The following is a 17226-nucleotide window of genomic DNA, read 5'->3' on the forward strand; positions in this document are numbered from 1 at the left end:
GACATATGGCCCAACACAACAATAAAGTCATTACATACCAGTTGAGGTGGGTATGTAGTTTATTGTTGAAGATATGGTGGGGGGGAGAGAAAGATGTCAATTAACAACTAGTATATTCCTGTAGTCCATATTGCTTTCCTAGTCAGTGCTGTTATCTGTACCTTACAAGTATTACTACACTACCCTATAGCCTTAGTTTGGACAGTGATATGGCTGTCATCATCTTTATACATGAACTGGTTTTACCTGCAGTATGCACCTCTTACCTGGTATACCTGTGGGGGAAATGTTTGTTAACACTAACTAACCATTTCTACTCATACTCCCAGATTCCAGGTTGATGTTGTGCACATAGTTGTCCATCTCTTTCTGCACAGACTCTGGCCATGTCTTGACCACATGCAGGTGAACCGGGACATATCTAGACTATTGACCTCTTCAACCTTTAGTGACTTACCACACTTTTATATGGGCTTTCCTAGACAGTTATATTATGTAGCACAGTGTGGGTGACAGTGAGCAGTGATACCTTATTATTCAGAGCAACTGCAACACTCACAATTCCATACAATACCAGAGTAAACAGTACCAGTGCAGTGTATCAAGCTTTTTATGTCTCGGCACAGTGTTCGTATCCGATGTACCTGTGGAAGCAGTGTTTGTTAGCACCACCTGAATGTTGCCACACAAAGTACCAAATTACACATTAGTATTATGCACATACATCTCACTCTGTTACTGTACACACTCTGGTCACAGCTTGACTACATGGGGGTGTAGATAGGACATACTTGGCTTATTACTCTCATAACAGTTTCGGGAGTTGCTAGAGTGACAGGTTTGCTCTCGTAGATGTGTGACAATCAGTTGTATTCCCTGTTTGCTGCCTAAACATCTGGGATCATCCCTCAGAATTCCCAGGGGGACAGGATGACAGGCAGCAGATATGGGCCCATATACTGGACATCCTGGTCTTATCTGTACAGTTGTGGGGTATGATTCTGTATGCAGCCTACTTCCACTCCCAGAATTCAGACCATGGCTGTGTCTGCTACAACTTAAACACTGTCCATCAGAGTTATGTGTGCTATATAGATATTGCTGTATATCTCCTATCTGCTTTCTGTTTTATAATTCTCCTGTGGTTTTGCATTCTGACCTTGTATTACAACCCTCTTATACAGGATTTCCTAGACAATTATATTTTGTAGGACAGTGTGGGTGACAGTGATGAGTAATACCTTATTATTCATGGCAACTGCATCAGTCACAATGCCATACAATACCAAAGTAAACAGTACCAGTACAGGGTATCATTCTTGTATTTTTGGGCACAGTATTGGTATCTGACAGCCTGTGGGAGAAATGTTTGTTAGCACTACCTGAATGTTGCCACACACAGTACCAGATTCCACATTACTATTATGCACATACATCTCACTCTGTTATTGTACACACTCTGGTCACAGCTTGACAACATGGGGGTGTAAATGGGACATATGTGGCTTCATAGGTTCATAGGTTAGTACTAAGCTAACTGCCCTTGCGAGCCATTTTAAGCATAGCCAATTCTCCCTTGTGAGACTCAAACCCTGCACCTTGTGTTTGTAAGGCAAACACCTTAACCATTAGGCCACCCTCTCAGCTTCTTACTCTCATAAAGCTTTGGGGAGTTGCTAGTGTGGCAGCTTTGTTCTCATAGATGTGTGTCAATCAGTTGTATTTCCTGTTTGCTGCTTATACATCTGGGATCATCCCACTGATTTCCCAGGGGGACAGGTTGACAGGCAACAGATATGGGCCACTTTACTGGACAGTCTGGACATATCTGTACAGCTGTGGGGTATGATTCATTATGCAGAGTACTACCACTGTAAGGAATCAAACAATGGCTGTGTGTGCTAAAAATATAACAGTTCACGTCTCAGTTGCATGTGCTATTCAGATATTGTTGTCTGCCTTTTCACTGTTTTCTATGTGTCTCTAAGTTGTACTAAATTGCCTCTGGGAATTACACTAGTCATATACAGGCATTCCTACACATTCTATTTATGGTGCACAGTGTGGGTCACAGTGCTTAATACAACAGTACTATTACATGATTGCAAATCTACATTACCATATGATACCAGAGTATACACATGCAGTCCAGCAGTTAGACCTTTATTGTCAGGGTATTACGCTTTTATTTACATACAAACTATTTGAGACATTTTCTGCCATATTCTACGGTGTGTGCAGCACTTGCCTTAAACAATACAGGTTTTATACAGGCAATTAATTTACTAATACTTTTAGATTTATTTCCTTTGACAGTACATGCAAGAGTATTACTAACCTACCTCACGTTGCAACCTCTCCAGGTGACTTCCATGTGCCTCCTGGTTTGCGCCCTGCTCACTTGCAGCTGTGGAGGACGTAAGAGGAATATTTAGCCATACTTATCCATGATATACATGAGCTGGCAATTATTATACACATAGTGGAGTGATACTTACACACAGCTGGGACAGCCCCTGCCATTCTAACCTCTTGGATCCACTGCTCCAAGAGGTCCCCCTTACGCCGCTTCAGGTCAGCATAGTGATGCCTGGCCTGCTCACCAGTTTGGGGTATGCCAGTGGCACTGGTGAGGTCACGGGCAAGATGGTCCCAGGCTTCCGCCTTATATTGGGATCCCTGGTACTGGCTCCACAGCAGTCTCTGCTCATGGTCTTTGACAAGGAGTCCTGCCATGACTCTGGACTCCTGGATGCACCAGTGCTGCGCCTGAAAGCACACACCTTCTCCCCTTTCTGCCATTGTGCCTGCAAGGGGAAGCTACAACCAGTTATGAGATGTATTCCCACCTGTTGGGTTTAAGTAGGGCCGATTTCCCTCACTTTCCTGTGATTGGCTGGTTTTGAAAAGGCTAGGCTATGGGCAAACCTGCTTACCTAAGGTTGGCATTGTTTAAAGCAGTATACCACTGGGCACATTAAGTTAGCAGGCCTACACATTGCTTACACCTCCTAAGCTGGCCTGTGCAATGCTTAGCATTGCTTACATTAGACTTTGCATTATTTTTTCTTTTTGGCATTGATTTATTATTCATTACTTCTTATATATATATGCCTGGTATCCATGATTCATGTGTACGTACACTGTATGGGGTCCTTGTGTCTTATAAGGGACATCAACACTCTATTACAATTACACCTCACATCTGGGCTTACTGATGTTCTCCAATTCACATATTTATATTATGTAGTGGGTTATAGAACATATGACTGTATACTGATTCCTTTCACAGGTTCAGTTTGATTTTACTATAGTGAGGACTTGTTTGCTGATACCACATTCTTCTGAACTGCTGTGATGGCTTGGTGGTTAACTACTGTGACTATAGCGTATAAGGTTCTGGGTTCAAGACCTGCAAGGCTGTTTATTTTGTTGCTGGGCAGAACAAGAGCCATTGGATACAGAGTGATTAAGGCACTCTTTGAGCAGTTGTAAGCGGGTTTGCGTTGGTTTGCACGAGGCTAAGCAATGCTAACCTCTGGTTAAATATACTTACAGAGAGTTAGCTTCAATATTGCTTAACCTGTGCGCGCATTGCTTACCCCTTACAAACGGGCTTAAACTCGCTTACTAGTGCTTAAATATGCTTACTACTGCTTATTGGTGCTTATACTTGCTTACTAGTGCTTATTCCCACTTACAATTGCACTGATTTAGACAGTAATATCTAATGGTTCTTGGGAAGGTGGGGGATTTGGAAGCTGTATGGAGTTGTCATTCATTACACATTTTGCCTTCCATTTGTATCCATGATTCCTGTATACATATACTGTATGGGGCACATGTGCTTATCTATGGACTTTGCAACATTATGACACTGACACCTCACATCTGCATTTAATGCAGTACTCGAGTTCACAAATATATGTTATTTAGTAGGTTATGCAACTAAAATATTTGTCAAAACGTGATTTGCCATGGAAAATGAAATGTGCTGCAGTGGGACTCAAACCGGGAATTTCTGCTCATAAGGCACATGCTCTGCCCACTACACTATTGCTATACTGCTTCATTTGCATATATCTTCCTTGTTATCCTCTTCAGCCATCTAAGCTGCATTAACCATAGCTAAGAGATGGGCAAACCCGCGCACCTACGGTTAGCTTTAATTGGATTCATGGAAGGGGAGTAAGGCTAGGCGTATCGGAGGTGGGTTCAAATTGTTTTATCATGGTGTGGATGGGAGGAGAAATGGGGTAGGAGTTATCCTGAAGGAACAGTATGTTAAGAGTATTTTGGAGGTGAAAAGAGTGTCAGATAGAGTGATGTTTATGAAGCTGGAAATTGATGGTATAATGATGAATGTTGTTAGTGCATATGCTCCACAAGTTGGGTGTGCAATGGACGAGAAAGAAAAATTTTGGAGTGAGTTGGATGAAGTCATGATGATTGTACCCAAGGGTGAGAGAGTGGTGATTGGAGCAGATTTCAATGGGCATGTTGGTGAAGGGAACAGAGGGGATGAGGAAGTGATGGGTAGGTATGGTGTTAAACAAAGGAATGCAGAAGGTCAGACGATAGTGGATTTTGCAAAAAGGATGGACATGGCTGTGGTGAATACATATTTTAACAAGAGGGAGGAGCATAGGGTGACATACAAGAGTGGAGGAAGATGCACACAGGTGTATTATATCTTATGTAGGAGGGCCAGTTTGAAGGAGATTGGAGACTGTAAAGTGGTGACCGGGGAAAGTGTAGTTAGGCAGCATAGGATGGTGGTTTGTAAGATGATGTTGGTGATCAAGAAGAGGAGGCGTGTGAGGGCAGCACCAAGGATTATCAAATGGTGTAAATTGAAAAAGGGTAATTGTGAGGTGGTGTTCAGGAAAGAGTTAAAAAAGGCACTGGGTGGCAGTGAAGAGTTACCAAATAGATGGGTAACTACAGCAGAGCTAGTAAGGGAGATGGTGCTTGGTATGACATATGGACAGAGGAAGGATGACAAAGTGACATGGTGGTGGAATGAGGAAGTACAGGAGAGTATACAGAGAAAGAGGTTGGTAAAGAAGAAGTGGGATTGTCAGAGAGATGAAGAAAGTAGACAGGAGTATAAGGAGATGAGGTGCATGGCAAAGAGAGAGGGCTGCAAAGGCTAAGGATAAGGCATATGAAGAGTTGTATGAAAGGCTGGACACTAAGGAGAGAGAAAAGGACCTGTACCGATTGGCTAGACAGAGGGACCGAGCTAGGAAAGATGTGCAGCAGGTAAAGGTGATAAAGGATAATGAGCGAAACATACTTACAAGTGAGGAGAGTGTGTTGAGCAAATGGAAAGAGTACTTTGAGGGGTTGATAAATGAAGAGAATGAGAGGGAGAGAAGGTTGGATGATGTGGGGATAGTGAATCATGAAGTGCAATTGATTAGCAAGGAGGAAGTAAGGATAGCTATGAAGAGGATGAAATATGGAAAGGCTGTTGGTCCAGATGACATACCTGTGGAAGCATGGAGATGTTTAGGTGAAATGCCAGTGGAGGTTTTAACCAGATTGTTTAATGAAATATTTGAAAATGAGAGGATGCCTGAGGAATGGAGAAAAAGTGTTTTGGTACCGATTTTTAAGAATAAGGGTGATGTGCAGAGCTGTAATAACTACAGAGGGATTAAATTGATCAGTCACAGCATGAAGTTATGGGAAAGAGTAGTGGAAGCTAGGTTAAGAAGAAACGTGATGATTAGTGATAAGCAGTATGGTTTCATGCTGGGAAAGAGCACTACAGATGCGATGTTTGCTCTGAGATTGTTGATGGAGAAGTACAGAGAAGGTCAGAAGAAGTTGCATTGTGTTTTTGTAGACTTAGAGAAAGCATATGACAGGGTGCCTAGAGAGGAGCTGTGGTATTGTATGAGGAAGTCGGGAGTGTCAGAGAAGTATGTAAGAGTTGTACAGGATATGTACAAGGGTAGTGTGACAGCGGTGAGGTCTGCGGTGGGAGTGACGGATGTGTTTAAGGTAGAGGTGGGATTACATCAAGGATCAGCTCTGAGCCTTTTCTTATTTGCAATGGTGATGGACAGGTTGACAGACAAGATCAGACAGAAGTCCCCGTGGACTATGATGTTTGCAGATGACATTGTGATCTGTAGTGAGAGTAGGGAACAGGTGGAGGAGACCCTGGAGAGATTGAGATATGCTCTAGAGAGAAGAGGAATGAAGGTCAGCAGGACTAAGACAGAATATATGTGTGTGAATGAGAGGGAGGGTAGAGGAATGGCGAGGATGCAAGGAGTAGAGGTGGTGAAGGTGGATGAGTTTAAATACTTGGGATCAATAGTTCAGAGTAATGGTGAGTGTGGAAGAGAGGTGAAGAAGAGAGTACAGGCAGGATGGAGTGGGTGGAGAAGAGTGTCAGGAGTGATTTGTGACAGACGAGTATCAGTAAGAGGGAAAGGGAAGGTCTACAAGAGGGTAGTGAGACCAGCTATGTTATATGGGTTGCAGACAGTGGCACTGACAAAAAGGCAGGAGTTAGAGCTGGATGTGGCAGAGTTAAAAATGTTAAGATTTGCACTGGGTGTGATGAGGGTGGACAGGATTAGGAATAAGTATATTAGAGGTTCAGCCCAGGTTGGAAGGTTTGGAGACAAATCCAGAGAGGCAAGATTACATTGGTTTGGACATGTGCTGAGGAGGGATGTTGAGTATATTGGGAAAAAAGATGCTAAGGATGAAGCTATCAGGTAACAAGAAAAGAGGAAGGCCTAAGATAAGGTTTATAGATATGGTGAGAGAGGACATGCAGGTGGTTGGTGTGACAGAGCAAGATGCAGAGGACAGGAAGAAATGGAAACAGATGATCCGCTGAGGCGACCCCTAACAAGAGCAGCCAAAAGATGATGATGATGATGATAATAAAAAAATAGGTTTGTTTGTTTGAGTTGTATTTACTATTGCTGTTGTACACGTAGGGGGGTGTTGCTGGGAATATGCAGACACCTATGAGTAGTCTCATTCATTACTTTGGCCTTTCTGCTGTTCTTCATTGTGGGGGCATGTATATTCTGAGACCTCTGCTCTCAGTCACGCCCCCTGCACTCTTACACGCTCAGTGTAAGATTAGGGGCTCAGGCATTGTGCCTTCATTAATATGCATGGCATGCTGCTGCCCTGCTCCTAAACAGACGCTTCCGTGCAGGATAAAGCTAGTCCTGCATTGAAGAATATTAAATCCTGGGGCATATTTCAGTTCCCTGAATACAATTCACAATAAAACAATCAAGAACTTTTAATAAAGTACTTTGGTACAAAACACATGCATACTGTCCTAGTACAGTGTGACCCTGCTGAAACATTACAGTACCTCTGACTTTGAAGAGATTTAGAAATGAAATGTCCATATTGCTCTTTAATAGATATTACTCACCCAGAAAACATATCAATATTCAGTCAGAAATGATCCTGTCACTACTATTTGTATTTGTTCATCACATGTCCCAAAAAATGATATCCACATTCTTTATACTTCGAATGTCTCACTAAGAAGACAAAAAAATACAATCGCAGTTTCATATTCCACTGCTTTTATTAGACACATACACTGACCCTGACACACCATATTTTTATTTGATAGTTTTCTGGTAATGACCGTGTGATGTCACTTGCAGAATGCCTTCACAACCACCTTCCCCATAAAGACATCCATCTTCTGTGTACATCTCTGATGTCTGATTGTGTAGAAAGTCAAATAAATTTAGGACAATAATTTATTTCAATTGCTTCCTCTTGAATATGTGAACATTCTCCCAGCACTGGTTACTTGTAGTGATTTTGGCATAACTCCTTTGCATACTTTGCCTTTCTAACTGGCTCCCCTATCTGTCATAGGATTCTGACACGTCTGCCCTCTCCTAACATAACCATTCTCTGGGGTCATACCATTTGTGGAAAAGAGGATCCAAGTTAGGCAAATCTACAGATTGACCACCTGCTTGCTACAAGTAACCATTACCAACATTTCCTCTCCCTAAAATTAGCTATGTCAATGACTGTTTTGCATAACTCATTTGATAGCCCTTTGCTTTCACTTTTGGCAAACATCTCTTATGTGTGACTGTCAAAATTGGTGAAATAAGAACAACAATAATCTACTTAATTTAGAACTATAGGACAGACATAATATTAACTACTTCACTTCAACTACAGGGCATATTATCCTCCACATCAACTATAAAAATGAAACAAGATGATACAAGTATGCGATGATGCTGGGCAGCGTGTACTATTACTAGTGCTTGCACGTCTATTTGGATTCCTGCAGAAAAAAAGTGAAAAAAAAAGAAAAGAATCACCACAAATGTATTTCAACTTGGAGCCATCATTCACTATGCTTTGTTCTCCACACCCCCAAACAAGCCAAAGCAGTTATCACTTAATCATGATCATCCTAAATAGCCATTTGCCTCTCCAATACCTAACCACGTCTGGTGATCATCTGTAATCACCAACAGTTGCAAAAAATGTAACAATAGCAATGCAGATCAATTTATTTTTGCAGGCTTAATCACTTTGCTTTGGCATTAACACACAGCTCATAAAAAAGAACCTTAACCATACTCTCAATCTCTTAGCAAAGCACCAGACAAAACCAAAAGTTAAACAGAGGGCAAAAGCCCATAATGACTGAAAATCTGAATTATTCCTCTTTTCTTATGTATTTAGAAACTGAATAGAATAACACGTTTTACATTAGCATTCATTCTTTTGAAGAATATGAAGTCTGTAAATTAAAGGTATGTCATTATTGGTGTCTGCAACCTTCACCAATTAACCACAGAAGAAAGGTACACATTATAGCAAGCCTCAGCCTCAACATACCCATTTATGAGACCTACCACAGTACATGCCCCATGAATGGAACACTCCACAGGAGACAGCAGTATGAAACAATGAAATGGGTATGAAAAAAAAACATTTATTTTTCTAACCTATTTTAAGTAAAACACAACAATAATAAGTCAAGCTACAGGACTACTGTATCTCCAAAACTAAGGAGATCAAATTAAATCTCTCAACAAATTCTCATTCCTCCATACCTCTCAACTTATTTGCTCAAAGATTCTGGAGAAAGCCAAAAATAACAGGAGATAAGAGCCTGCAATCAAGGGCTATTTATTAGCATTACTCATCGCTGCCCTCAGCAGCAGTGTTCTGTTCTGAGTTCTGGTGACCACCATGCTCTTTCCCTCTCCCATCACAGTATTTCACACAGAGTTTAGTCTCACTGCCATCTGTTTTATTATATACTACAGTAACTTAACAAAAATACAGGACCAGATACTTACATTACTTGACATTATTTCTAGCAGACTGATCAGCAGCCAGATACAGAGTGAGTTTGCATTTACTTAGATAAGGAGTAAACACCAATCTCAATACAGATGTAAACTATGCTCCAGTCATTGTCATTGAATGTGATCTGTTTTAGTGTTCTTGGATTAAAGCCTTGGTTGCAATTTACATGGCTTTTTATAAGGAAAATAGAAAAGTATGTATTACTTGTTACTTCTGTATGATGAAGGCTCTGACAATGGCAAACGTGCTCTTCTCTAGTTTTAACTTAATAAACCATGGTTTAAACAAGCAATACCAGCTTAAATCCTCTTTTCTTATGTAAGAATGCAAAATGATCTTTGATAACGATCTTACATAAGAAGTTATAGCAGTTATTTTAGTAATTTGTATGCTAATATCGTTCTTGTACAACTAGTTTTTCCCTTTTTTGTTTTGTTCTTCCTTAAGGAAAGTGTGCACTACCCTTAAGGCTACATTGTCTGATGAAACTGTAATGATTTGGTATCACTGACTGTAATCCTCAATGACTTACCAGAAAATAAAAAATATATATATGAGGAATAAGACAAAGATATGAGGCATCAACCAAGAGTGTTTAGAAATTTACAGAGTGTACATACCAGAGCTATAATTCTCTGTCCTTCCCTATAAAAGGCATAGATTATGACAGAACAATGAATTACACTATTGCAATCATATTGCACCTCCATAAGATGTATATGCCATGAGAAGGCACTGCAGTACATTATATCTTTGAAAAAGAGCACACAGAAGGCTACAAGGACTACAAATCCAAACCACCTTTTATTTAAACATCAAACTTTAAAAATGTAAACTTGCACAAGTGCTCTCAACTTACAGTGATGCTAAGACTATTTCAAAGTCTTAGTGTCATTATAAGATGAAAGCCTTCTGTGTCCTTGTAGCCTTCTGTGTACTCTTCTGGTGGTTTGTCAGGCTGGTGTTCTCATTTATATTATATATTTGCCTATATTACACATTCTAGCTTTAGCTTACAGTGCTGCACTGCAACAAATCTCTGTAGAACAGCCAGAGGACTTCACTTACAAGGCAGTACTCTAGCAAGCTTCTGTGCCATATAATGACACCCAGTCCCACAAATGTCCACTGACACCAGTGCTAGCATCCAGCATCAAGTGTCTGTGCCATGGTACAGCAATCAGTCCCAGAGGTCAAACCACACCAGTGTCAGTGTTCAGCACCAAACCTGTGTGCTGCAACATGTCAACTAGTCCCACAGATTCATTCACACAAATAATATATGTAGCACAAACAAACCTCTGTGCCACAACATGGAAGGTGGTCCACAAAGTGACATTCATCCTCTGCACTAAGGCAATCTAACTCAGCACATACAGTATACACTAACACTCTATCCAAGGCTACAGTAATAACATTAATGCATCTAAACCCACCACAGTGAGCACCTCTGATTTCACAATCTTTAAAGACTAACCTATTAAAACCATACAGCAAGTTCGCAAAGTGCAAATGCATAATTTCCTATCAAATGTAGCCTCAGTTGTCAGTTATGCCAATGAATTTTGCTCCAGTATAAAAAGCTGCATAAACCAAACAGTCGCAATCACCACCAAACATACAGGAGAATGTAAAATAAACCATCTTGGTGGAATGCATCATTAATAATAAGCTGTATAATAAAAGAAAAAAAGCTAATTAAAACCTACACTAAATGAAATGCTACCTGCATTAAACACTCTGAAAGTTACCATAAGGAACACCATAGTGTATCACAAATTAAAATAGCATCCACAGGAAAAGATAATCCCCAGGATTTAACAAAATCTGTGTAGGCACAGTCTAGAGCCTACACGGAATGTTACAATGTCCGTGTACATGCTTCCCCCTCGGCAGTGTGCCATGCCTATTGATCTGGCACTTTGCCGAGGGAAGGCCATGGAACATGGTTATCGAATCAGTGTAGGGAGTGTAGTGCCAACTGTGCCCACAAATGAGTAAGATACTCCCTGCATTACCCAATTGTATTATGTCATTTTATTTCATTGTTTTAAGTGTTTTTTTTTTAAATCATGTTTGCACAGTGCGACGCTGAGGGCAGCAATGCTAAGCAGCACCGAGACACCTGCCAGACATCTAAAAATAGAAACCGGATGCAATTAATTATTTATTTAAATGTCATGTTTAAGCGTAGCTGAATGGGTTTCCATGGCATGGAGTGATGCTCAGCAGTGCTTATAGGTAGCTCAGAAGTATATTTAAAGGTACAACAGAATTCTACATATCAATGTAGCTAAATGGGTAGACATACAGCTTCATGAGCAGTAGGCAGGGTCTGAATACTTAGAAGGAAAAATAAGTATTTATTTTTGAAATACAAATTATACCAATTATTTTAAAATTCTGGGCTGCTGTACTATGCTAAGTGCTGCATAAAGACAAGAATGGCTGAAAATGTTTATGCACTGTTTGGACCTACTTGGCTGATTTGTGCACTGCTAAGCATATGGTGCCTCAAGTTTTCATACGGCTCAGCTGTGCTGGTTTGCATGCTGCCTAGCGACATGCCACATTTTTAAATGTTGCCCAATCTGCTGGAGTTCTTTCTCTGAAGGATACTATGGCAAGTGTTGGTGAGGGTTCATGCTTCTGGGTGCAGCACTGGGGCATTCTGGAGTCCAGGATCATGGTTCATCTCCTAGTAAAGAAATCATGAAGACCGGCTGCTGCAGGGAGGTTTCCAGGGCTCAGAGTGCAGGACGAGGCCTGGGACAAGCTGACAAGGGAATTCACTAGTGCTACTGGTATCCCCCACACAGGTGAGCAGTGTTGTTAACATCATGATGACCTGAAGAGATGAAAGGGGGATCTCTTGGACACCTGGATCCAATAAGTTTGGGCAGGAAATGCCCCACAAGTATGTAAGTACTTTTACCTCTGTTTCAGCAATATCTAATCTGAAAGTCTGCTAAACTGGTATGCATAATGGTGTGATTCTATCCCAACAGCTGCAGAAGAGAGGGCTCAGAACATCGAGGCGCATGCAGGGCACTTGGCCAGGTTGCTTAACGAGTGTGGTGAGTATGGATATATTATGCTAACTGTACTGAAATAAGCAATAATCTCCACGCCAATACCCAGATTTGCTCTGAACTACTGCACAATGGTACCTCCTATACCGAGCCAACAGATATTGCCAGTATATTTGCTGACAGATTCAGTGCCAACTTTACCCCTCTCTCCCCCCCAAAGGACCAACCACATTACCAGTAGATTGCCAGGCACCCAGTATTACTTCTGCACAGGTTAAAACAGCACTGTCCAAGGCCAAGAATAAAGCTTTTATGGGACCTGACAATATCCCTGGCTGTATTCTACTTGAACTACAGAGTGAACTGGCACCTCACCTGTGTGCCCTGTTCAATCACAGCCTCACCTCAGGCTTTGTCCCTACCAAATGGCACACTGCTACAGTCATCCCTCTCTGCAAAGGAGGACTGACTACAGACCCTGGGAGCTATTACCCTATTAGCCTGATGAGTTTGATATGCAAAGCTATGGAGCGCATCATCATGGACCTAATAAACAAGGATATAGGGAATCTCCAAACTCTGAATCCCACACAGTTTGGTTTTGTGAAGTGTAGATCATGCCTGCTCAACTTGGTTGACTTCTTTGAGTCAGTCACCAGAGCTGTGGATGAAGGCAAGGTGGTTCATACAACCTACCTTGATCTGGCCAAGGCTTTTGATACCATTTCCCCACTCAATAATCATAGAAAAGCTCACTAAGCTAGGCCTCAACCCCTATATCATTAGGTGGGTTGCAAACTGGCTCACAGATAGAACCCACAGTGTGAAAGTAGCTGACTCCAAGTCAGACTGCTGACTAGTCATGAGTGGAGTCCCACAGAGTTTTGTCCTGTGTCCTCTCCTATTTGGTATCTACTTCTCTGAAGTCCAGGCCAACATGAAGGGACTCTGGTTGACAATGTTCACAGATGATTGCAAGTTGAGAGCTATTATTAACTCCCCAAGTGATGGTTGACATCCTACAGAAAGGCCTTACTGAGACCAACTACTGGTGTCAGAACCATGGCCTTAAGCTCAATGCCAAAAAATGTGTCATCATCCCCTTTGGGAAAAACCCAGTTCTCATGAATTACCACATTGATTGAAGTCCAATGAACACAGAAGGCATTATAAGAGATCTGGGAACACAGGTTGACAGCAGCCTCTCTTTTGATCACCACATTGCCACTGTTTATTGAGCAGGGATATACGCTGAAGTTATTGATTAAAATCAAATGAGAAATCTTGATAAAAAGAAACTCTTCCTTTGGGCCTATATTGAGAACTGTGAATGCTCAGGCTACAATCAGTAGGAAAACAAGGGATGGAGATGTTATGGTTTTGAGGTACAACAAGCAGACATCTAGTTTAGTTTCTATTGTCAAAAGGTATCGGGGAACCTGTATAGAAGACAAAACTAAAGAGAAACTAGGAACAAAACCCCAAGTTGTCTTTAGTAGGGGAAAAAACATGAAAAACATCTTGGAAGGGCACCCTGACAGTAAAAGAAAAATGGGCTACAAGTCTACAATGTCCAAATGTGGTGCTTGTAAATACTATAAATTTATTAATGATGACCCATATGTTTCTGTTAGCAGTTACAACTACTCTTTGAAGTGTCCCAGAAGATATAATTGTAATACATCTATGGTAGTGTATTTGGCAACATATACATCATGTCCGGGATTCTATGTTGGTAAAACTGGCCGTAGACTTGACAGAATTGGGGAACACATTAGGGCCATTAAAAATAAAGATTTGCACAATGCCTTGTACCTGCACAGTAACAAATGTAACAACTTTAAAAGTTTTGTCTTTTTTGTTATTGACCCTGTTTTGTCTGGGGACAGAGGAGGGGATAATAAACTGGAGGTGGAAGCAAGAGAGGCTAAATGGCAGCTTTGGCTCAACTCCTTAGTCCCACCGGGTCTCAATGACAATATGTCTTTAATTCCTATACTTAAATAGAAGCCAAATAAAGTATAGCATTAAGTTTTATAAGTTGATAATTGTTTATGTATATGATTCATTACTCTAATGTTTTGTTCTAATTGTATGCAATATAGTAAGTTTTTCATAGCTCTGGTTTAACACGTAAGACCGATGGATGAGTATGTGTTTATAGTGTCTATCTAGGCACATATTTTAAGGTATATTTTAACTGATATCATGGGAGTGTGACTTTAATTGTGAATAAGAGGGCATTTCTAAATTAATAAGGAACCAAGTGATTGGTGGTCTTTACATTTTGATGGTATTTAAGAAGTGTGTGTTGTACTTTGTAAATGACTCTGATGAAGCCTAACATATCAAAGCAAAAGCACTCAGTCGTTTGTTTTAAACTGTAATAAAGACAGTCCCTCCGGATTTAATATTTTTCCATGCAGGACTAGCTTAGTCCTGCATGGAAGTGGCTGTTTAGGAGCTGGATGGCAGCATGCCATGCATATTAATGAAGGCACGCTGCCTGAGCCCCTAATCTTACATGGAGGGTGTAAGAGTGCAGGGGGTGTGACTAAGAGCAGAGGTCTCAGAATATACATGCCCCCGCAATAAAGAACAGCAGGAAGGCCAAAGAAATGAGCGAGACCGCTCATAGGTGTCCACATATCCCCAGCAACATTCCTCCATGTGTACAACAGCAAGTAAATGCAAATAAAATGAACAAACCCTTTTTTTAAATTAAAAATCTGATTAAAGCTAACAGTAGGTGCGTGGGTGTGCCCATCACTTAGCTATGGTTACTGCAGCTTAAATGGCTGAAGAGGATAATAAGCAAGATATCTGCAAATGAAGCATTATAGATATAGTGTAGTGGGCAGAGCATTCACCTTACAAGCAGGCATTCCTGATTCTAGTTCCACTGCAGCACATTCCATTTTCCATGGCAAATCATGTTATGACCAATATTTTTGTTGCATAACCCACTAAAATAACATATATTTGTAAATGGAGTACTGCATAAAATGCACATGTGAGGTGTCAGTGGCATAATGTTTAAAGTCCACAGATAAGCACATGTGCCCCATACAATATATGTACACAGGAATCATGGCTACAAATGGAAGGTAAAATGTGTAATGAATGCCAACTCCATACAGCATCCAAATCCCCCACCTTCCCAAGAACCATGAGATATAACTGTCCAAATCTGTGTAATTGTAAGCGGGAGTAAGCACTATTAAGCAAGTGTAAGCACCAATAAGCAGTAGTAAGCATATTTAAGCACTAGTAAGTGTGTGTATGCCCATTTGCGTGGGAGTAAGCAATGCGCACATAGGTTAAGCAATTTTGAAGCTAAGTCTCTGTAAGCATATGTAACTGGAGGTTAGTATTGCTTACCCTCACGCAAACCTGCGAAAACCCACTTACAACTGCTCAAAAGTGCCTTTATCACTCTGTATCCAATGGCCCTTGTTCTGTCCAGCAACAAAATAAACAGCCCAGGATCCTATACAATATAGGCACAGTAGTAGAAAATGGTCATGGAGAACTAGATGTTTCATTTAACAACAATGTGCTCAATTTATCTGATTTTGTATTATCTCCAATACATCTGTCGGTTCTTAATAAAGGGTTGTCTTTTGTGCCAGGCTTCATAGTTTCGGAGGATTTTTTGGCTCAGGATGTTGCCTCTTTCTGCAGGATTTTGAATTTAAGGTTATTTTTTGGGGATTCTGGGCATGATATGGATGAACGATTCATATACCATAAATCCTCCTTTGTTCCACCTATGCATCCATTGGTACAACAGTTTCAAAAAAATGTTCTTAATGATCTTCATTTTTTTGGTTCTGATATCCCACTCAAATCCAATAATATTTCCCAAGCTGAACGGGTAGCCATTCTTGAACTACAGAATAACAATAACATTGTCATTATTTCTGCCGACAAGGGGGGTGCAGTTGTGGTCTTAAACTGGTGTGCTTACGACGAAGAGGCCAATAGACAATTGTCCGATCCCAAATATTATTCCTTGATGGGGATTGATCCTACACCGAGGTTCCAAACACAAATAGAGGAATTTATACATTGGGCGAGGGATGAATGTATCATAACCCATGACATTGCACAACAACTTATTGTCAAGGACTCATCTACGCAATACATATATTTTCTGCCAAAGATTCATAAGGATCCATTATCCCCTCCAGGTAGACCAATTGTCTCTGGGAGGGGCTACATTACAGAACCTCTCTCATTGTTCCTTACAAAACATCTCAAACCATTATTGGGCATGATTAGATCAAGACTACATGACACCACCAGTTTCCTTCAGATTGTTTCTGATAGCCAACTTGAGGATGATTGGTTATTGTGCACTCTAGATGTTTGCGCTTTATACACCAACATTCCACATGAATCTGGACTTGAGGCTCTGGCTTTTTGGCTGGACAAGGCCGATTTATATTCACCCTCATTCAATTCCTTCTTAATAGAATCAGCTAGATTGGTCCTCACCAGTAATGTTTTTTTCTATTTGGATAAATGTTACTGGCAAGTCAAGGGTACAGCCATGGGGGCATCCTTTGCCCCCATTTATGCGGATCTTTTTATGGCTTTCGTGGAACAGCACATTATTTACGATTCCACAACCAACATATTTTTACCATATATAGATATCTGGAGACGCTACCTTGACGACTGCTGGTTGGTTTGGACGGGTGAAATACATTTATTACAGGAATTTCTCAAATACTTAAATAATAACATCTGGGGCCTGGTATTCACTGTTCAGTATGATTATCAACACATCACTTTCTTGGATGTTGCCGTGACCAAGCTAGTTGATAATACACTATCC

The sequence above is a fragment of the Protopterus annectens genome, chromosome 5.part0 (assembly GCF_019279795.1).
Source record: "Protopterus annectens isolate FY-2018-M chromosome 5.part0, PAN1.0, whole genome shotgun sequence".
In the NCBI taxonomy this organism is placed as follows: Eukaryota; Metazoa; Chordata; order Ceratodontiformes; family Protopteridae; genus Protopterus; species Protopterus annectens.